Raw genomic sequence first — 24,808 nt, forward strand, 5'->3', positions numbered from 1 at the left:
AAATGATGGACTATTTTATTGATGATCAATAGAAATTTGTGACTGACCACTACATTTCTGGGGAGGGTGAAGTACAATTAAGTTAAGTACTAAGTCCTAATTTGGTGATTTGGCCTAGCATATGTGACCCTGTGATGGACCTGTGTTTTTTCTGTTTAACAGATAATAACTTGCTTATCACAGTGATCATTTTATAATATAAATATATCCAATCAGTATCTTCTACTCCTGAAACACAATAATATTGTGTGTGTCATTCATTATTCAATACTAAAACCATAAATTTCCTAGTAGATAATATATGAGAAAATATAGATGACTTTGTGCTTGGTGATGCCCTTAGATACAGCACCAAAGGTATGATCCATGAAAAATATACCTGATAAACTGGACTTCAAAAAATTTAACAATTTCCTCTCTTTCAGGGAACTGTCAAGAGAGTGAGAAGATAAGTCCCAGCTTATGAGAAAACATTTACAAATACATATCTGATAGACCACTGTACAAAGAACATTCAGCACAACAAGAAAACAATCTGATGTAGGATATGCCAAAGCCTGTAACAGTCACATCATCAAATTGCATATGAACAAATGCTCTGCATCATCTACCATCACAGAAGTGCATCAAAGCAGCAGTGAGATGCCACTACACACCCACTGGAAAAGCCAAAATCCAGAGAACCAGCCACATGAAATCACATCGTTAGTTGAGCAAAAGGAACTCTCATATGTTGCTGGTGGGAATACATAACGGTGTAGCTGCTTTGAAAGATAGTTTGGCCATTTCTTACAAAACTAAACATACTCTTGCTATATGACCCAGCAACTGCACTTCCTGACATTTTCCCAAAGGATTTGAAGGTATATGTGCACAGGAGTGCCTAGAAAAGGCCGTCAACACCAGCTTTATTCATAATTATTAAACATGGAAGCAACCATGATCTCCTTCAGCAGGTGAATTGATAAAGTGGGTTGCACTCAACAATAGAATATCAGTCAACACTAAAACAGAATGAGTTGTCACGCTATGAAAAAGACACAGACAAATCATAAATGCATATCACCAGTGGAAGGCCAACCTTACAAAGCAACCTAGAGTGTGGTTTGAAAAACATGAGCTTCTAGAAAAAGAACAAAACTCTGGGAACATTGAAAATATCAGTGATTGCCTAGGGGAAAAGGGGAGACAGGATGAATAAGTATTAATGCAGGATTCTCAGTGCAGTGAACATACTCTGTGTTACACCATAATGGTGCATTCATATCAGAGTACATATGTTCAAATCCATAGAGTATACACATGAAGAGTGAACCCTAAGGTAAACTGTGGACTTTCAGGGTCAAAGGATACTCATCAATTTTAATACATTTTCCATTCTGGGGTTCATTGTTGATAATGGTGAATCTTTGCATGTATGAGAGTAGAGGGCATATGGGAATCTCTATATCAACCCCTTAATTTTGCTATGCATTTAAAACTTTTTAAAATACAGTCTATTAAAACATGAGTGTGGATCAAGGAGTCAAATAATGGCAGATTTGAACTGAAAAAGGAAATGAAGAAACGTTTGTTCTTTTCTCCCAGACTTACTTTGGCTAATCTGGATCTTTTGTGGATACATATAAATTATCCAGAGCAAATCTGAGAAAGAAGAACAAAGCAATAGTCATCAAATGTCTGACTTCACACTAAATGAAAAAGGTATGAATTTGAAACTGTATAGTTTCATCATAAAACAGACACATAGACCAATGGGACAGGAATGAAGGATGAGAAAGAAAGTTGACATTTATCCAACATATTTGACAAGAGAACAAGAATAGTCTTTGCAAAAATTCCCTTTCTTAATGGTGCTGGAAAAACTTAAGGTTCACATGTAGAGAAAAATTGCATCTGTACCTTACACTATTCACAAATATTATCTCCATAACTATGAAGACTAGAAAAATGTAAAACTTTTAGAAGAGAGCATAAAAGTATTTCCTTCATGTGCATCTTGGCAATATATTTTTGAGTATGACACAGAAAGCAGAAGAATCAGCAATAAACAACTTGGACTTTACCAAATGAAAATGCAAAAGAAATTATCAACAAAATGAAAATACAACCTACTGAATGGGGAAAAATTTCCAAATTAGGTCCATCTAACCTGCCAAACATGCCAGGCACATGCTGCCTAAATAAGGGAATCTCCTACACAAGGCTATTCCTGAAATTGAGAGAAATATTGGCTGTGCTTAGTTCTTAGCTACAAACACAGAAAGTCATACAACATGAGGAGACAGAAGGATATATCCCAGAAGATGAAACAAGGAAAATGACAGCAAATCTACTAATGAAATGGACATAATATGCCTAACAAAGAGTTCAAAATAATGGTCAAAATGTTGGTAACCAAACTCAGGAAAAAATTAGAGAAGCACAGTGGAAAAACCAAAAATTGGAAGTATAAGAAAGAACAAATGAGAGCTGAAGAATAAAATAAAATAAATGAAGAATACAATAGGTGGGATCAAGAAAGGTTAGAGGATTCAGATCAATGGATCAGTGATCTGGAAGACAGAATAGTGAAGGTCATCCAATCAGAACAACACTAAAGTAAACAAATTTTTAAACATGAACACAGTGTAAGGGACTTGTGGGACAATATCAAGCATGGGAACATTCACATTATAAGTGTCCTAGATTGATAAGAAGGAGGGAAAGGGGAAGAAAACTGGTTTGAAGAAATAATGTCTGGAAACATCCCTAAGCTCAGTTAAGAAACAGACATCCAGGTCCAGGAAGCAGAGAGATTCCAAACAACATGAAGCCAAAGTAGCTAACAGGAAAACAAATCACACTTAAAAAGGCCAAAGTTAAAGAGAATGAGAGATCGAAAGACAGCAGAACAAAACATATGGTCACATGCTGATTTTTCTTCAGAATCTTCAGAAGCCAGAAAGAAGAGGCAGGATATATTTAAAGTGCTGAAAGGGAAAAACTTAAGACCAAGAATAGTCTACAGAACAAGACAGTCATTCATAATTAAAAAAGAAACAAATATTTCCTAAAACAAAAGTTAAAGGTGTTCATGACCTCTAAATTAGCTTTAAAAGAAATGGTAAAGAGTCTTTAAGAAGAAAGGAAAGGCTGTAATTAGAAAAACTGAATACAGGTAAATGTAAAGACCATGAATCACCCACTTAAAAATGTTCTATGAATATAAAAGTGAAAAATACTAAAATCAACTATAGCTTCAATATGTAGTAAAGAGATACTACATATGTAGTAAAGAGATACACAAAACAAAAAGCATTAAATATGGTGGAAGGAGTAAAACTGCAGTACTTTTAGACTACTCAAGCTTAAGTGACTAACAGCTTAAATAGAGTATTATGTATATTGGCCAGTATATATGTACCTCAAGGTAACCACAAATCAAAAATCTATAATACACAAAAGCACATCAAAGAAAACAAACACAACTCCAGAGAAAAACATCAAACTACAAGGGAAACAACCAAGAGAAAGGAAATGTAGAGAGAAGATCTACAAGAACAACCAGAAAACAATTTTAAAAACAGCATGAAGTACATACTTATCAATAATTACTTTAACTATGATGGACTAAATCCTCCAATCATAAGACATAGGATGGCTGAAGAGATAAAAGAAAAATCTAGGCATATCTACATACCACCTACAAGAGACTCACTTCAGATAAGAAGTCATACAGTCCAAAAGTGAAGGGATGGAAAAAGAAAATGGAAATGAAATAGAAAAAGGAAATAGAAATGAAAATAAAACTGGAGTAGCTATATGTAGACAAGAAAAGTACTTTAAAACAAATATTGTGTCAGAAGACATAGAAGAACATTACAAAGTAAGAAAAGGTACAATCCAAATGCAGGAAATAACATTTGCCAATCTCTGTGCCCTCAGTATAAGATCATCTATGTATATAAAGCAATATTATAGATATAAAGGGAGAAATTGACAGTAACACAATAGTAGAGGGTATTAATACCCCACTTCCATCAATGGATAGATGATCCAGACACAATATCAATATGGAAATGTTGGCTTTAAAAGAAATTAGATTAGATGGACTTAATAGGTATATACAAAACACTTCATCCAAACTAAAGAAAATATTCTTTATAAATCCACATAGGATATTCTCCAGAATAGGTCCATGTTAGGCAACAAACCAAGTCTAATATATTCAAGGTGACTGAAATCATATCAACATCTTTTCCTACTACAACAGGATAGAACTAAATCCATTACAAAAAGAAAACTGGAAAAATACACACACAAGGACACTAAACACTGTGCTACTCAACAGCCAATGGACCAATAGGAAATCAAGAAGGAAATTAAAAAATACCTTGGGGCAAATAAAAATGGAAACAAAATTGCCAAAATCTATAGGAAGCAGCAAAAACAGTTCTATGAAGGAAATTCATAGCAATGCAGGACTACCTTGAAAACTAAGAAACATTTGGAAAAAATCAATCTTTACATTTAAACTACAGAAAAGAAAAGGTAAAACCCAAAGTTACTAGAAGGAAGGATATAATAAAAATAGGAGGGGAAATAAATTAAATAGCAAACACCAACAATGGAAGAGATCACTGTCCTAACAAGTCCTTTCGGATCATAAACAATATATGTAATCCTCCAGACAGTGTAATCCAAATGAGAGAGAGAAAAGGCCCAAATAAACACAATTATAAATGAAAAAGTGTAAGGTACAGCTGACACCACAGAATGCAAGGGTTAGAGCCATTACTAGGAACAATTTTATGACAAAAATTGGAAAAATTTGAAGAAATAGTAAATAGATACATACAAACTTCAAAGTTTGAATTATGAGGAAAGAGAAAATGCAAAAAGGATGATTACAATAATTAAATTGAACAACTAATTTTAAAAACCATAAAAAACAAAATCACAGCACTGAATATTTTCACTAGTGAATTCTACCAAACACTTAAATAAATGTCAGTACTATCCTTCTCAAAATATTCCTAAAGAATTTAAGAGGCATGAACACTTAACATAGCCAGGATAACCCTATTAAAGCTAAAGACACCAAGGAAATTAAAAGCCCGTAATCCTGATGAATGTAAATGTAACAATCCTCAATAAATATTAGCAGACTGTTGCCAGTAAATTTAAAATGTCATGTACTACCCCAAATAAATTTTTCTAGGATTCATGGATGGCATAATAACTAAAAATCAATCACATTGGTATACCACATTAACAGAATGAAGGATAAAGGACACATGATCATCTCAATAGAGGCAGAAAAATATTTTTCAAATTAGGCATAAGTTTACAATAAAAACTCAATAAAATGTTTATAGAAGGAAAATAACCAAACATAATGAAGGCTACGTATTAAAGACCCCAGTGTTAAGATCATATCAGTGGTGAATTAAAGGCTCAAAGCTTTTCCTCTAAAATCAGAAACAGAATAAAAATGCCCATTACTGGCACTTCATTCCACATAGCACTGGATTTCCTAGCCACAGCAATTAAACAAGAAAGGTAAATAAACAACATTCAACTTGGAAAAGAAGAAAAACTTTCTTTAGAGATGACATGATACTTTACGTAGAAAATTCTAAAGACCCCACCAGAAATCCATTAGAACAAGTAAATAAAATAAGAAGCAGAATATGATACTAATACACACAAATCAGTTTTGTTTCCATACACTGATCACAAGCTATTATAATTAGCAATTAAGGGAACAAATTCATTTGCAACTGAAAGCATTATAATTAAAAAAACATAAACAATAAGAATGACCTGTGTACTGAAAGTTAAAAGACATTGCGGAAAGAAATTTGAAAGGACACAGATAACTGTAAAGATATTCCATGCTGATGAATTGGAACAATTAATATTGTTAAAATGTCCATACTACAAAAAGCATGTATAGATTCAATCCAATTGGTATCAAAATTATAATGGCATGTTTTACTACTACAACCAATCCTAAAATTTGTATGAACCCAAATAAACCCAGATTGCTAAAGCATTTTTGAAAAAGAAGAACAAATTTAGACACATCATGCTCCCTGATTTCAAACTATACTACAAAGTTATGGTAATGAAAACAGTATGGCTGTGTCCTAAAATGAGACAAATATATGCTTGGAAAAAATAGAGAGCCTGGAAATAAACATGTACAAGATAGTTAATTCACTTATAAGTAAGCCGAATAAATACATAGTGAAAAGGATGGTCTCTTCAACAAATTATGTTGGGAAAACTGGGCAGCCACGTGCAAAAGAATGAAAATGGACCAGTATGTTACATCTTACATAAAATTTAACTCAAAATTACTTCAAGACCTGAACATAAAACCCAAAATCCTAAAATTCCTAGAAGAAAATATTTTTAGTGAACTCCTTCACATGTGTCTTAGTGATGTTTTTTTCTGTGCATCATACCAAAAGCAAAGGCAAAAACAATTATTTTTTTCCAATAATTTCTCAATATCTTCACCCTTCTCTTTATTGTAGTTGTATATTTGATAAGCTCAGTTCATATTTGTACACTTTGAGTAGTTGCCTCTGGGTATCTAAATGGTGCGTTTCCTCAGAATAATGTGTTTGGAATTTAATTTTATGTTCTTTATGTGATTTGTACAATATTCTAAGCAATTCATACACATTGTATATTTGCAGTTATTATTTTTATTTTTCGTCTTTAATGAAAAATATAAAATACCAAAACATCTAAAATAAATACTTCAGCAAGAGGAAATAATAATTACATTATTATGAAATTTATATTTGCTACAGAACGCCCATGTTGATCTTGCTAGACTTTCAAACCCAGTTGCATCTAAGCACTAGATGCTAATTTTAAAAATCTTAATACCTGTTACTGAAATATAGAGGAATTTTAAAGAACCCCTACACAATAGCAGTTCTAATATAAAACCAAAGAAGCAGGTACCATGGAGGCAGGAATTAGCATAAATAAACTATTTAAGTATAGCCCATATATTGTGAATATTCACTTCGTGTATATGTCTGTGCAAGCATAGAGGTAAAGATATATTAATGACCTGATAGATAACTATTATTTATAAAAAGTATTGTTGCAGACAAAATATATTTTATAATGGCTCATAAGGAAGGTTTCCACTTCAGGTAATGAAATGATTAATTAGGTAGCTCAGCATCAGGGATTTCTTGGGAAATCTCTGGGGAATTCTGAGCTTCATGTTGAGCTGTTTTGTTGAGCATGCTCCCTCCTCCACAGTCAGTATCATGGAAGAAATACTTTCTCCTGAATTAGACCCAGTGGAAATTGATGAAAATCTGTTGAAATTTCCCAGTTCCCCAAACTACAGCCCCCTATGCTTGTCTCTTCTCTCTCACCTCTTCCTCTCCTGGGTGTTCTTGAGGAACATCAAAGCCTCAGAGCTGCAATCATTCACCATTTTCTTAGAGTTTTTGAAGTGGTTCTGATGAAACAAATCTTCCAGGGTGAAGAGAATCTATGAAGATTGGAGAGTTCACGGCACATGTGAAGTCATTATAATGAAGTAGTCTTTGTATGCCAGATTTTCAGAGCTTAATGGACAATCACCATGTGAGTAACACTTGCTTAGCACTTTGGGGAGACAACTGTCCTTGACTATGACAAATAAAGAGATTATACTCCTCACATATTATCCAACTAAATGGTTAAGTGTGATACATTCACATTTAGATATATAGACTCTGATATAAAACCTGCATTTCTTCTAAAATTAATTATATTTGAATTTAAAAATCGCAAGTGTTTTCTCATAAAATTTAAAACAATTCTGGAGTTAAAAACAGAGCATAAGGGAAAACACACGCAGACTTACACAAATGCATGCACACCCACATACACACATATGCGCACAAATAGAAAAGTAGAATTAGGAATGTGGTATAGATAAAGTCATTTTATCAAATTATAAGCAACTCATTGATGTATAATAAGCAATTTCAAAATTTTTATTCCAAAGTGTAAAAAATGTATACTAAACTAAATGCAAAATATCTTCTCTTATACACTACAGGAACTTGTAGTATTTAGTACTTCTGCCTACATACACCTTCTTAAGAATCATCTTTGAAATTAAGTCCCTTGGTATTTGTTCAGAGTTCTTTAAACAATTTAGAGGTGAGGAAGGACATGCTGTATTATACATCTGAGAACTAAGGCACAGAAACTAAACAAAGCCAGGAACTATGTCTCTCAACAATGGGTCGTCGTATTTAGACCATGATGAAAGGAAGAGAAACTGTACATTTTGTTGACCCCTGGAATTTTGAGTTAGAATTCCCAGAGGTTAAGCAACAGCTGAAACTCTAGGTGGTGTATAGTTGCCATTTAAACCCAGACTGAAGTAAGCAAATAAACTGGGAATAAATTATTCTGAAAGTATAAATACTGTTTAAATGATAATAAATGCTTACTTATAAGTCCTGGTAGAGTTAGACATGTCTCTAACTGAGAATATTATCCTTTTTTTCCCCCTTCACTCATCAACGTTTAAGTGCACAAGCTGCACACATATGACCACACCCTTTCCATCCAGTGAGAATGGCAGGAACTACTGAGATGAAGCTGTTAGCTTCAATCAAAGGCTTGGTTTTATTTTCTAATTAATGATAATTAATGTTGGGATAAAAAACCCAACTTTTTTATTGTTTTCTGAGCTACATTGATTCCCTACTGTTGGCCAGGAACTCTGTATTCAGGGTGTCTTTAAAGAAAACAGGGAAGCATAGAAGTCAAAGAAATCACTGCCCAGCCTTGACACTGGGGTGGACAATGAGTGGTGTCCACTCTCCATGTCCCAATTCTTCATCTGGAAGATTACAGTAGTCTTGGAACTTTACTCTCTTGCTTGTTGTTCTAACTACAATTATTAATAAATAACAACTTTAATATCTTCAGCAACCACTGTTGATGATGAACATCACCAATGCCAAATCTTTTTTATTGAAGTATTGTTGATATACAATTTCATATTGGTTTCAAACACACAACACAGTGGTTCTATTATTAAATCCTCACACACTGTAGTGTGGTTACTATCAACTTAGAAAGATGTTCAGAATAATCGACTATACTCCCCATGCTGTGACTGATTTATATTTTCATTGCAAATTATGGTGCCTCTTTACCCTCCTCGCTCTCCGCTGCGGCCCACCCGAACCCCTCCCCCGCTGTAACACTAGTCCCTTCTCAGAGTCTGTGAATCTAGTGTTGTTTTGTTCCTTCTGTTTCTCTTTTTTTTAATAGTCTACACAAAGGGGAAATGACACGGCATTTTTCTTACTCTGTCTGGCTTATCTCACTGAGCATAATTCCTTCTACATACATCCATGTTGTTAAAAATGACAGGATTTCTTTCCTTTTTATGGCTGAATAACATTCCATTGTATATATGTACCACCTCTTTATCCATTCACCTAATGATGGGCACTTAGGTTCCTTCCATACTGGCTACTGCAAATACAGCACCAACAACAAATACAACAAGGTGCATGCATCTTCCTGAATCATGGATTTTGTTTTCTTCAGGTAAATTCCTAGGAGATTACTGGGTCAAATATATTTCTATTTTCAGTTGTTTGAGGAACCTCCATAGTGCTTTCCATAGCATTTGCAACAATTTACACTCCCACTAGCACTGTTGGAGTGTTCCCATTTCTCCACATGTTTGCCACCATTTTTTATTTCTTATGTTTTGGATAGTGACCATGCTAATTGGTATGAGGTGATATCTCATTACAGTTTTGATCTGCATTTCCCTGATGATTAGTGATGTGAAGCATCTTTTCATGTGCCTGTTGGCCATATTATTCTTTGGAGAAGTGTCTGCTCAGGTCCTCTGCTCATTTTTTAATTAGGTTATTTGTTTTTTGCATGTTGAGGCAAATGAGTGCGTTGGACATTTTGGATGTTAACCCTTTATCAGCTAAGTAGTTTATGAATATATTCTCCCATACTGCTGGATTTCTTTTTGTTCTGCTGGTGGTGTCCTTTGCTGTACACATGTTTTTTAGTTTGATGTAGTCCCACCTGTTCATTTCTCATTTTGTTTTCTTTTAAAAAGTTGCTCAAAAACTTCTTAGCATATAAATAAATTAATTTAAAGCTGTCCTGTTAGAAAATGATGAAACAGGTATGCAGGATTTAAGAAAATTGACAAATGTCTAAAACTGATAAGTACAAAGAGATGCTATAGACACAAACACACACACACTGCACATTGTGAAATGGCCACTACAGATAATATACATGTCCATCAACACAAATAGGCAACATTTTCTTTATTGTGTATGTTTGTTCACAGTGCACAGTTCACTCCTGGGGACCACAGTATTGGATAAAATGATCAACTATACAGGTATCACTGAGTTCCTCCTCCTAGGATTCTCTGAGGACCCAAGGGTGCACACCCTCCATGGCTGCCTGTTCCTCGTGGCTTACCTGGCAGCCCTGTTAGGAAATGGACTCATCATCATGCTCATTACTTGGGATCCTCAACTTCACACACCCATGTACTTCTTCCTGAAGAACCTGTCATTCGTAGATCTCTGCTTCATTTCTGATACTGTCCCAAAATTTGCTTTCAACTCCTTGATAAATAGGAAAAAGATATCCTTCCTTGGATGTGTTTTCCAGCTGCTGTTCTTTGTGACTTTTGCTGCTGCTGAATTATTCATCCTTACAGTGATGTCCTATGACCGCTATGTGGCCATCTGCAGTCCACTGCACTATGAGACCATTATGACCAAGGGGGCCTGTGGGTGGATGGTGGTGGTTTCATATGTCACCTCAGGGATGATTGGAGCCATGCACACAGCAGCAACTTTGTCCATAACGTTTAGTTCCAATAAGATCCATCATTTCTTCTGTGATATCCCTCAGATTATTTTGATCTCGGATTCTAAAATGAACATAAGTGAAATATTAGTGACTGCATTCGTTGCAATTATCTCACTAGCTTGTTTCATCTCTATTTTATATTCCTATGTGCACATCTTCTCTGCTGTCTCAAGGATCTCCTCCCTGGACGGCAGGTCCAAAGCCCTCTCCACCTGCCTCCCTCATCTGGCTGTTGTGACTTTGTTTCTTTCAACAGGTGCCTTGGCTTACATGAAACCAGCCTTTGAATTGAGGTCCATTGTAGACATGGTTCTGTCTATATATACAGTGGTTCCTCCATCAGTGAACCCCATCATACACAGCCTTAGAAACAAGGACATAAAGGTAAATCTGGGAAAACTCCTTGCAGTTGTAGTAATTAAGTCAAATTAAATATATTTGACTAGATTAGATAGAGTATTCTCCTTAGTTCAAACACATATCCCTTTCAAATTTTACCAATCATGTAAAGGGATGTATCATATTATTAATGTTCTCTCTTAGTCATTTGGGAATAGCAGTAGAGATGTCAGTGCAGAATGTTCTTCAGAAAAATGGAAGAAAACAAAGATGTCAGTGGAACACTATTACTGTGGTATATTTTGGGCGGTGGCTAGCAAAATTTCTTTAGCAATATAAATATATAGGTTTTTAAAAAAATCTAGACTTCCTCATTGCAAAATTAGTTTAGGAGGATATGAGTAATAACAGAATATTACTTATTTTTAAAAGAAAATTTAATTGGCAGTGTTCTTTATTAAACAAAATCCAATATAGTTGATATAACCTGGCCATTCACAAAAACGATCCTATGGCTTAGAAAATATGTTACTTACATTTCCTATATTTTTAGTGCCCTTACTGCTGCATCATTTCATGTCATGTAGATCTACATCCAGTTCTTATTGACCCTAGGAGCTCAGTGTGGACACCCTGGCCCAGGTATCAAACAATGGTCCTTACTGTTCACACGGTCAGAATGAAGATCATTTATCTTTACAGTGGAGAAATGCAGTATTTGTTTCTCCTTTAAGCTCACAATTAAATAGAAAGTAAAGGAGTATGCGGGTGGAGTGAAGACTACTTTCTCCTAGTGTTTTTACCTTCTTCCTCCTGACAAGAGATTTCCCAGGTATGTCCCTCTCCAGGACAATGAGGCGAGACCACCTGTGCACCACACTGTCCTAGTGCAACCATATGTTTACTACACACATTCAGTAAGTGCCTTATGTCAACAGTCCTATTTCCTGGGTTCATCATGACACTTGGCCTTTACAAAAAGCCTCCATTACAACTGTTAAAGAACATGTGATTATGTTCTAGGCAGTGTCAGAGGTGAAGCGACATGTAAGTTAAGGGAGATGTCCTCATGGTCAGGAGCCCCATCCTCCTTCCCCCCGTGGTGCTCATGGGAATGTGGCTGTGGCGTAGAGGAATTTAGGGGCATGCCATGGACATCCACTTACTCAGGACACAGCCATCCATGAGATTCCAGCAGAAATGCCTACCTACATTCATGTAAAGACATGTCCAGTAATTTATGTTGCCCACACTGGAAACTAACATTATGCTACAGCCTAGTTAAAGAGTTATATTACGTTACTGATGGTGACACTGAGGAAAACAATATTGATTCAGAAAATCACAATCATAATAAAAATGAGATTTACTCAAAGCAGACCTCATAGGATGATTCCATTACTAACAGACATAAAGTCATGCATACTAACTGACAGTTTGAAGTCATTCAGTTGTTTCACCTTGAAAGGTTAATGAATGAAAGTGCACAAAAACTATACTGTTCAAATGGTAGTAATTTCTAGTCTTGATTTGTTGGTCTGTTTCAATCCCACAGTAAGTTTATGAAAATGATCAAGCTGTATGCTTTATTTTTTGTTAATTACTCATATTGTTACAATTTATATACAGTAAAAACTTATAACACAATATCCACAAATCAAAGGATAAGATAAATTATAATATGTAGTACAAATATTCTATAATCTTTCTCATAGATATAATTAATTCATGGTTAAGGAACAGTAGTCAGGTTTAACTTTATATATTAAAATTTTTAAAGGATGAGGAGAAATGACAACCCTCCTACCCTGATGGTGGGAATGTAAATTGGTGCAGCCACTGTGGAGAGCAGAATGGAGGTTCCTCCAACTCTAAAGTAGAAATACCAAACAACCCAGTAATTACTCTTCCAGGAATTTACCAAAGGAAAAAAAATCTGATTTGAAAAGCTATATGCACCCCTATGTTTATTGTTGCATTCTTTACAAGAGTTGTTCATCGATAGATGAAGCCATAGAGCACCCGTAACCACATTTGGTCTGGTGCTACATGCACACCCAAAGAAATACTTGAAAATTATGAAAATAATAGATGAATGAATGAGATGGAAGAGGGACATATATACAATGGAAAAGTATACAGCCAGAAAAAATAAGTGTTGCTATTTCCAAAAACACAGATAAGCTTAATGGGCATTAGGTTAAGTGAAATAAGTCATTCATAGAAAGACAAATGCCACATGATTTCACTTAGAAGAGGAATATAAATATAAAACAAAACAAAATGAACAAAACTGTAATAGTTACAGACACTGATAAGAGACTGGTGATCACAGTGGGGAATGAGATGTGATGGGTGGGTGAAACTGATGGAGAGGATAAGAGGCACAAATTGGAAAAAATAGTTCAAAAATTCATATGGAAACACCAAAGACCGTGAATAGCCAAAGCAATCCTAAGAAAGAAGAATAAAGTGGGGGGATCTCTCCCCCCAACTTCAACCTGCACTATGAAGCCATAGTAATCCAGACAATTTGGTACTGGCACAAGAACAGAGCCACAGACTAGTGGAACAGATTAGAGACTCCAGACATTAGCCCAAACACATATGGTCAATTAATATTTGATAAAGGAGCCATGGACATACAATGGCAAAATGACAGTCTCTTCAACAGATGGTGCTGGCAAAACTGGACAGCTACATGTAAGAGAATGAAACTGGCATTGTCTAACCCCATACATGAATGTAAATTCGAAATGGATCAAAGAACTGAAAGTAAGTTATGAAATCATAAAACTCTTAGAAAAAAAGATAGGCAAAATTCTCTTAGACATAAACATGAGTGACCTCTTCTTGAACATATCTCCCTAGGCAAGGAAAACAAAATCAAAAATGAACAAGTGGTACTATATTAAGCTGAAAATCTTCTGTACAGCAAAAGACACCATCAATAGAACAAAAAGGTACCCAACAGTATTGGAGAATATATTTGTAAATGACAGATGCAATAAAGGCTTGACATCCAAAATATATAAATAGCTAATACACCTCAAAAAACAAAAAACAAATAATCCAATTAAAAAATGGTCAGAGGAACTGAATAGACAGTTCTCCAAAAAATAAGCTCAGATTGCCAACAGACACATGAAAAGATGCTCCACATCGCTAGTTATCAGAGAAATGCAAATTAAAACCACAATGAGATATCACCTCACACCAGTAAGGATGGCTACCATCCAAAGGCCAAAAAACAACAACAAATGATGGTGAGGTTTTGGAGAAAGGGGAACCCTCCTACACTGCTGGTGGGAATGTAAATTAGTTCAACCATTGTGGAAAGCAATACGGAGGTTCCTCAAAATGCTCAAAATAGACTTACCTTTTGACACAGGAATTCCACTTCTAGGAATTTACCCTAAGAATGCAGCACTCCAGTTTGAAAAAGAAAGGTGCACCTCGATGGTTATCGCAGCACTATTTACAATAGTGAAGAATTGGAAGCAACCTAAGTGTCTATCATATATGAATGGATAAAGAAAATGTGGTACATATACACAATGGAATATTATTCAGCCATAAGAAGAAAACAAATCTTACCATTTGCAACAACATGGATGGAGCTAGAGGTAATTATGCTCAGTGAAATAAGCCTGGTGGATAAAGACAAATGACAGATGATTTCACTCATATGTGGAGCATAAGAATAAAGAAAAACTGAAGGAACAAAACAGTAGCAGAATCACAGAACCCAAGAATGGACTAACAGTTAGCAATGGGAAAAAGACTGGGGAGAATGGGAGGGTTGGGTGGGATAAGGGGGGGGAAGAAGAATAGGGGTATTATGATTAGCATATACAGTGTGGTGGGTGGGGGAAATGGGAGGGCTGTGCAACACAGAGAAGACAGGTAGTGATTCTACAACATTTTGCTGTGTTGATGGACAGTGACTGTAATGGAGTTTGTGGGGGGGACTTGGTGTAGGGGAGAGCCTAGTAAACATAATATTCTTCATGTAATTGTAGATCAATGATAACAAAAGAAAAGAGAAAGAAAAGGGGGATTACTCCCTGATAGTATAAAACTAACTGCAAATCAATGAATAATGTATGCTTTACATAACCTTAATTTTGATCTTTTAAAGGGTGTAAGATGATCAGCTATGGAAGTATATTTTTCTGATAATATTGCTTTCTCTTAAAAAAAAAGCAGTTCCTGTGTGGTGATCACCAATATGTTCTTCACAATGGTATAAAGGTCATATGAAAGTGTGGGCAAATGTTTGTTTGTGTTTATACAGAGGATCAATGCCTAATTTGGCTACCCAGAAAACGAATTAAGATACTATATGGAGAAGAGCTTCCAACATCAACATCCTCTAGAAAAGTCATTCCAGAAGATGATCATCAAAAAACTTCAACAATATCCTGGCGCTGTTGCAGTTGAAGCTTCATTCATCCCACCGGCTCCCGGACTTGCCATTAGAATGAAGAAGGAGATATCTAAGCTGGCCTGTGCATACAGTAAAACAACAAATTTGACTGGATCTATACTGTTGGAACTCAACCAAAAATTAGGAGAAGTGCACGTTGCAGTGCTCCAAAATTGTGCGACTATAGACTTTATACTGTTAAAAGAACATATGGGATGTGAACAGATCCCAGGAATGTGTTGTTTTAATTTGTCTAGTTTTTCTCAAACTATTCAAATTCAGTTAGACAGTATCCATCATATCATTGATAAGTTTTCACAAATGCCTAGGGTACCAAACTGGTTTTCTTGGTTTCACTGGATATGGCTGGTAATTGTAGGTCTGCTTTTGTTATGTAGCTGTTTTCATATAATGTTAATGTGTGTAAGCAATTTAATTAGCAGTGTGTTAAAACGTTTATATCCTTATGGTACTCTACAAGAAGATATGTCAAAGAAATAATCAATCTTCCCATGTTTTCTTCCGTCTGCTACTTCTATAGCTTTTGTACTTCCTTCCTAATACAACCCTTTAGTAGAATTCATGCCTTATATCAAGAATTACCGAGTATCATAATTTCTCCAAATGGTAAAGATACCTCAAGGCAAATGCTGGGCATAGAAGCCACAGGGTATAAATCTGCAAAGAAGTAAAAAGCTAACCTTTTCAAAGAATATTGCTTCTCTCTCACTTACCAACTTTACATTTCCCTGTATGGCCCCAGAAGATGACTGATTAGCCAGAGATGGGTAAGATTCCTCAACGGAGGAACAACCTAAGACAGGCACAGTCGCAGGGCAGCCATCAGGTGAGAAATTGGGGATCAACAGAGGTGAGGCTTAGAACCTCACCCCCATGTTTTGAGAGAAATCTGCATCTGTGGATGTTTGGTTGCCCTTGTCTAGCTGGGATTAATACTTAGTCTACAGGCACACACCTGATCATCTAAATTTGCCCTATTACAGCACTAAATTATGTTTTCTACCTTTATCTTGCACCTACCTACCACTTCAGCATTTTATTAAAATAATAATAATAATAATAATAATAATAATAATAATAATAAATAATAATAATAAGGGAGAAATGCGGGATTCACATATAAATCAAGTATAAAAATCAAAATCAAACAAATAATCATATCTGACTTGATTGTTTATAGTTCATGATGAGTGATCTAAACTGAAAGTTTCTGTGATATGACTGCCCTTGCACTGTTAACCATGGAAAAACTTATTCACTATGTAAGACCTTGTTCGTTACGCTTCAGAAGATTGGAAACTGTTGAGAATTAGGCTTGGGGTTCATTAATGATTGTACATTGAGTCCCCTATACAGAATTTTATTGTTGTTAACAACCACTTGATCAATAAATATGAGAGATGCCCTCTCAAAAAAACAAAAAAAGGAAACTAAGAATACAATTTAGTGCTAAACATTGATATAAAATATTTCAAAGATATAATTTCTGGAAAATAAAACAAGCTAAAATTTTTGATATATTGAAAAACATTCATATGCTTTATTGAGCAAATATTAATGGCTACCTTCTTTGTGGCTGGCTCTGTCTAGTTACTGATAACACATCAAAGAGTAAACATTGCACTCTATTTGAAGTGATGGACGATAGACTAAATGAGTAAATAAAATGTTTAGTAAATTGCATATTGATTACTGTTAATAACGCAAATGTAATACAAATAAGTGGGTTATGGAGGGTGTCCGGGAAAAACATTTTTTATTTAAATTTAAATACTGGGATCTTGTGGCAGTATCTGTAGCCCCATGTTTACATTCCTATTATTCACAATAGCCAAGAAATGGAAATGTCCTAAATATCCATTAATGTCTAGATGAATAAAGAAAATGTGTCATATACACACACAATGAAATGTTACTCAGCCTTTAAAGGAAATGAAATCCTGCCATTTGCAATAACATGGAAGATATTAAGCAAAGTGAAATATGCCTATCACAGAAGGAAAAATATTATGTGATTCCACTTACATAAAGTATCTGAATTGTCAGTCATAGAAGCAGGGAATATAATGATGATTGCCAGGAGCTGATGGAAGGGAAAATGGGTACTTGCATCTCCATGGGTATAGTTTCAGTTAGGCAAGATGAGTAAGTTCTAGAGACCCACTGCACAGTATCATGCCTGTAGTGATTGTCCTGTGATGTGCACCTAAAAAACTTTTAGGAGGTAAGACTTAGTGTTAGGTGCTCATACTACAATAATATAAAAGAAACACTCTAAAGGCATCACTGGAAACAGTTTTGTGAGCAGACATGGGAAAACAGTGAGGGATGAGCACACAGCAGAGTGGGGAAGAGCAGATGCCCCCAGACATCCTGGCCCCGAGGGAGGGGTGAGCTCTGTGTGACTCTGGGAGAGAAAACACAGTGTGAGAAGGCTGAGAAGGCTGAGGGGGTGGGTGAATTAGGTCTGGATCTATGAAGTGCCCGTGTTTATAGGCCATGTGGATTTGATTTTAAATTGTTATTCCCATCATTTATGAATATTAATATATCTTATTTGTATTTATCACATTGCCAAGACTTTACGACACATGTAAAATATACAAATTCTTATTATTTGGAGGCATTATTTAAACAAAAAGATCAAATTGAAAGTTCCCATCACCCACAAACTCAGAGCAAAATTATTTATTGAGGAAAAGAAAGTAAAAAATATTTAAAACTTTTATTACATAATTATGCACAAAGAAGAAAATGACATTGCTACTGATATTTCCAGCAGAGTTCATCAAGATATTATCCATATTTCTATGTTCCTCCTACTGCCCATGGGTGTTTTAGAAATTCTGTCTTTACAGAGCAAAATTGGTTTTCTAAAATAATTATTACATATACACTGTAAAGCTGAATGATATTCTATCATATAGCAAGTCATGATAGCTTTGATCTTTAAATGCATGTAGCCATTAAATTCTGCAGATTAACAATTGTTAAATATTCATGTTATATATTTCTATATGTTTAACATGTTCTATGGTTGATTTTTTTTTTTTTTTTTTTTGCTGAAACACCAAGAAATACTGCGGCACTTGTCTTTAAGCCTTATGTATAGGTAATTTTAAAACTACAGAATGAGCAAAAACTGTTATTAACAAACTATACCATGTGATTACACCTACATGTGGAATCTAAAAACAAAATAAATTTTAAAAAAGCAGTAGACTCATAGACACTGAGAAGTCACTAGGTGTTACCTTGAGGGAGGAAATTGGGTGTGTGGGTGGGGAAGGTGAGGGGGATAAAAGGACACAAAAATCTCAATTGTAATGTAAGTTGGTTACGTGGCTGGTAGTGTAGCATGGAGAATATATGCAGTGGTTCTGTACGATCTTTCTATGTTGACAGATAATATCTGCACTACAGGGGGTGAGGATTTAATAATGTGGGTAACTGTGGAACCACTGTGTTGTGTATTTGAAACCAATATTATACATCAACTAGTGCAAATGGACTGATAATGCACAAGAAAGAGAAAAACAGATTTCACTGTGAACAGCTATCCCTGGCAATCAGCAAGTTGGTTGTGGGGTTCCCAGACAAATGCAGCTTTACAGGATACTAAAAATTAACAGTCCAGGTCATTCATCTCTATAATAGAACACCCAAAATAAGAACAGTTTATAAACTAGAGTGTTATGTCCCTCCAGGGCCAGTTTAGCTAAACTGGATTATGGGAGGCTGATTAAAAATGGCTCAAATACTTCCCATCCCACTATCTATACCTTTTGAAACAGATTCTCTGACTGACCTTCTGATTGGTTTTAGCCAAGGTGACATTCATTACAGGTATAACATGGGGTTTTGAAAAGCACTTTTGCTCTTTGGGACTTGCCTTCTTCCAGTGCTTTGAATGCTGAGACGACCAGGTGAACAAGCCTTGGAGAGGGAGCTCACTTATGACAGTCACAATACCAGTCACCACCATTACCCCACAAGGATAGAAATTCATTTCTAGATGGAATATTGAGCATCCAAAATTACCCATCACTCAGTAGGTTCCAGCTATCCCATGCAGTAAATACATGCACAAGCTCATGTGAGATCACTCAGACTTTAAGAACCACCTGCCCAAATATACAATATACTAAATAATGGCTAAATGATGCCTATTTACACTACAGAGCTCTTAGCAGCTTTGTTATGCTATAAAGCTAATTGATGCATGATGTTAATATATTCCTAAAGTTATGTAATTATATTCCAGTTTGCATAAGTACTGCACATATCTATGCTGACTTTGCATCACAAAATTTAATATCATTTTTTGTATTTCTCTATGGTCAAATTCACTAGATGAGCTAAGTTTAGCGCAATTCACTTTTTGTAGGAATATAATATTCTCCCATTGTGTGAATATCTTTTAAGTCGATGTATACATTTCTTTAAAAGAAATAAAAGATTGAATGAATATGAAAATGGGAATAAATTTTATACCCTTGTGGCCAGTTAACAAATACTTTCAGAATAATTGTTGAAAAGTTTTCTCATAGAAATAATTAACAACTCTTTATCTAATATCAGAGTATCTTTGACCTATATGCAATGTAGGTCATGAGAGAAATCATTTAAACCAGAAGAGAAGCCCCTTCTTATTGCATGGCTGCCCAAACCCAACTACTGACAGGCATGTTTCAGTCAACAAAGTAGAAATTTTTATGGGATACATTTTGGTTGTCACAAAGCAGCTCCAAACAGTGTTAACTGGGTCAGAGAGACAATACTGAGGAAATAAAAGTATATTTTACAGGCAATTCCTCCAGTGCTCTGAGTACTATCTACCAAACTCAGAATCACACACTCAGCTCTCCCTTTGTGACCACAGATGAAGTGTCAGACCTCTTATCTAAACCCAATTCCTCTCATTGAGCTTTAGCTCACAGCCCCTTTCCCAGACTCTAAGAAAACAGTTCAGTAATTGCTCTCTTTATCTCTCTTTTATCATTAAAATTTTTGTCAAATATAGAAGGCAAATACTAAGAGACAAAAAGTAATAAAGAAACACTAATACATTAATAGTAGGGGATTATAGTACCTCACTTCAATGGATAAGTCACCCAGTAATATCAATAAGGAAATTTGGGCCTTAAATGACATGTTGCAATGAATGGACTTACTGATGTACACAGAACATTCCATCTGAACAGGAAAACACATTCTTTTCAAGTGCACATGGAACATACTTGACAAGACATCAATGATAAGCCACAAAACAAGTCTCAATAAACAAGAAGCCTAAAGTAAAATCAAGCATCTTTTCTGACCACAATGGAATAAATATAGAAATCAATTGCAAAAGTAAAATGGAAAACTGCAAACACATGGAAACTAAACAACATTGCATTAAACAATCAATGTGTCACCAAACTAGCAAACAAAAAATACATTGACACAAATGCAAATGGCAACACAGTGTTTCAAAGTATTTGGGATGCAGTACTTATGGGTATTTATGAAGAAAACAAAAAGACCAATAAAATCATAGATGACCCTGAGTTTGGTGATAAACTTTTAATACAACAAAGGCATGATGCAAAAAGACAAATCATCAACAGTCAGTATTTCACTAAAATATCAAATTTCTTCTTGTGAGCATCACTCTCAAGAGAATGAAAAGCCAAGCCACAGACTAGAAAAAAATATTGGCAAAAACCACATCTACTAAAAGCCTAATATCCCATATGTGCAAAGAACTTTTAAAATTATCCAGTACAATCTGACTTAAAAATGTTCCAAAGACTTTCACAGATGCCTCAACAAAGATGTCACAGAGATGCCAAAAAGCACATGAATAAATATCACACATCCTATGTTATCAAAGAAATGCAAATTAAAGCAACTAGGAGATAACCATTGAACACAGAGAAAGTCAAAATCCCAGAAAATTGACATCAAATGTTGCCAAGGATGTTAAGCCACAGAAACATTTAAACTTTTCTTGTGGGAAAACAAAATGATAGTCACTTTGGAATAAAGTGTGGCATTTTCTTACTAAACTAAACATGGTCATACCATAAACCCCTGAGGGTCTGCTTGTCCCAGAGGAGGGGGAGGGTTCTCACCACCAACACTAGGGTGTTAGCAGACAAAGCTCCTCCCTGCAAGGAGGTCTCCAAAGTTGTAGCTTTGCTCATGTCCATGCCCACGAGAGTGCTTCATCTCAACCAAAGGCTGTGGCAGAGCAAGGTCTGCATGGGCAAGGTCTCCAGTGAGGCTCCCACTCCCCTGGAACCTGCTTTACCTTCCCTTCAAGGAACCTGCTTTACCTTCCCTTCAAGGAGGGGAGCTGATCACAGGTGGGATCACGGCTGAGTGTAGCTCCTGGTCCTGCCACCCAGGATGCCCTGTTGGAGCACCTGGAAGTTATATAAATCAGCAGGGCTTGAACAGACAGCGTGTTTATCACACTGATCATCTGTACAGCAAAGGCAGGGGCACCATTTATGCAGAGAACCTGGGAGTAGGTGGGCTTGATCAAAGCAAATACCTTGATTAGAATTGTGGCCCATGCTGCCCAGGCAGAAGAGCTTATTTAAACCCCACCCCTGATGAATGGAGCTCCAGGCCCATGTAGTTATTATAAGGCAATACCAGGAGCATCTATAGGAAACTGGGACCAGCCCTCTAATTCTTCATGGGTGGGAATCTGATAGCAGCTCCACTGATTTCAGGATAGATACCTCAGCCTGACTGAATAAGGAGCCAGATCAGAGTAAAAGAGAAGCTGCATAGCAAAGCAACAGTCCTCCTTCCAGTGGCACTTAAACAGAGAACACAGCCCATGGATTATCACCTGCAGAGGAACCCTGCAGCTCTGTCCCACCAGGGAATCCAGTGCCCAGTCTTAACAAATTTGGGTCCACAGACAATGAGCAATGCAGGCCGTGGGGCCAGTTTTGTTATCCAACGAGGCAGATAAACTCATTAATAGAGCTGCACACTGCTAAGTATATTAACAGTCCCAATTATTTAGGAAGCCTGCCAGCAAGCCAAGGCAAACACAGAGCACATTCTACACCCTTGTTTGTCAGGACACCGAATCAGGTGTCTCTTTCAATATGTCATACAGGGGACCCCACCCCTGATAGTAAATCTCAGTTCAGAGCCTCCCCTGATATCAAACACTGATAGGAAGCCCCATGTGCTTTATGACACACCCAGGAAAAAATCTGGGCTGACTGGTGTGCACTGTCCGTGACTGAGACCTAAAGTCTGGACTAAGGGCCCACTCACTGAAATGTGCTGCCATTCACACAGGGCATCTATGGAAAAACAGGGAAACATGGCACCAGTTAAAGAAATCAACAAACCTCCAATAACTGACTCTAAAGAAATGGAGATCTCTGAAATATCAGACGGAATAATCCAGAAAATCCCTCTGAAAATGTTAGTGAAATACAAGAACACAGAGACAACCAAATGAGCATGGATGAGTTTCCATTTATTAGTGTCCCCTTTAATTTCTCTTAAGAGTGACTTGTAATTTTCAGAGTATAAGTCTTTCACTTCTTTGGTTAGGTTTATGCCTAGGTATTTTATTCTTTTTGATGCAATGGTGAATGGAATTGTTTTCCTGATTTCTCTTTCTATTGATTCATTGTTAGTGTATAGGAAAGCCACAGATTCCTGTGTGTTAATTTTGTATCCTGCAACTTTGCTATATTCCGATATCAGTTTTGGAGTGGATTCTTTAGGGTTTTTTATGTACAGTATCATATCATCTGCAAATAGTGACAGTTTAACTTCTTCTTTACCAATCTGGATTCCTTGTATTTCTTTGTTTTGTCTGATTGCCGTGGCTAGGACCTCCTGTACTTTATTAAATAACAGTGGGGAGAGTGGGCATCCCTGTCTGGTTCCTGATCTCAGATGAAATGCTTTCAGCTTCTCGCTGTTCAGTATAATGCTGGCTGTGAGTTTACCATATATGGCCTTTATTATGTTGAGGTAATAGAGGTGCCCTCTATTACCATTTTGCTGAGAGTTTTTATCATGAATGCATGTTGAATTTTGTCAAATGCTTTTTCAGCATCTATGGAGATGATCATGTGGTTTTGACTTTCTTTTTGTTGATGTGGTTGATGATGTTGATGGATTTTCGAATGTTCTACCATCCTTGCATCCCTGGAATGAACCCCACTTGGTCATGGTGTATGATCCTTTTTATATTCTGTTGAATTCTGTTTGCTAATATTTTATTGAGTATTTTTGCATCTACATTCATCAGGGATATTGGTCTGTAATTTTCTTTTTTGGTGGGGTCTTTGCCTGGTTTTGGTATTAGGGTGATGTTGGCGTCATAGAATGAGTTTGGGAGTATTCCCTCTTCTTCTATTTTGTGGAACACCTTAAGGAGAATAGGTATTATGTCTTCTCTGTGTGTCTGATAAAATTCCGAGGTAAATCCGTCCGGCCCCGGGGTTTTGTTCTTGGGTAGTTTTTTGATTACCGTTTCAATTTCTTTGCTTGTAATTGGTTTGTTTAACTTTTGTGTTTCTTCCTTGGTCAGTCTTGGGAGGTTGTATTTTTCTAAGAAGTTGTCCATTTATTCTAGGTTTTCCAGCTTGTTGGCATATAGGTTTTCATAGTAGTCTTTAATAATTCTTTGTATTTCTGTGGAGTCTGTCGTGATTTTTCCATTCTCATTTCTGATTATTTTGATTTGGGTTGATTCTCTTTTTCTTTTAATAAGTTGGGCTAGAGGCTTACCTATTTTGTTTATTTTCTCGATGAACCAGCTCTTGGTTTCGTTGATTTTTGCTACTGTTTTATTCTTCTCAATTTTGTTTATTTCTTCTCTGATCTTTATTATGTCCCTCCTTCTGCTGACTTTAGGCCTCATTTGTTCTTCTTTTTCCAGTTTCAATAACTGTGATGTTAGACTATTCATTTGGGATTGTTCTTCCTTCTTCAAGTGTGCCTGGATTGCTATATACTTTCCTCTTAAGACTGCTTTTGCTGCGTCCCATAGAAGTTGGGGCTTAGTGTTGTTGTTGTCATTTGTTTCTATATATTCCTTGATCTCTATTTTGATTTGTTCATTGATCCATTGATTATTTAGTAGCATGT

This window comes from Manis javanica, chromosome 14, assembly GCF_040802235.1.
Source record: "Manis javanica isolate MJ-LG chromosome 14, MJ_LKY, whole genome shotgun sequence".
In the NCBI taxonomy this organism is placed as follows: domain Eukaryota; kingdom Metazoa; phylum Chordata; class Mammalia; order Pholidota; family Manidae; genus Manis; species Manis javanica.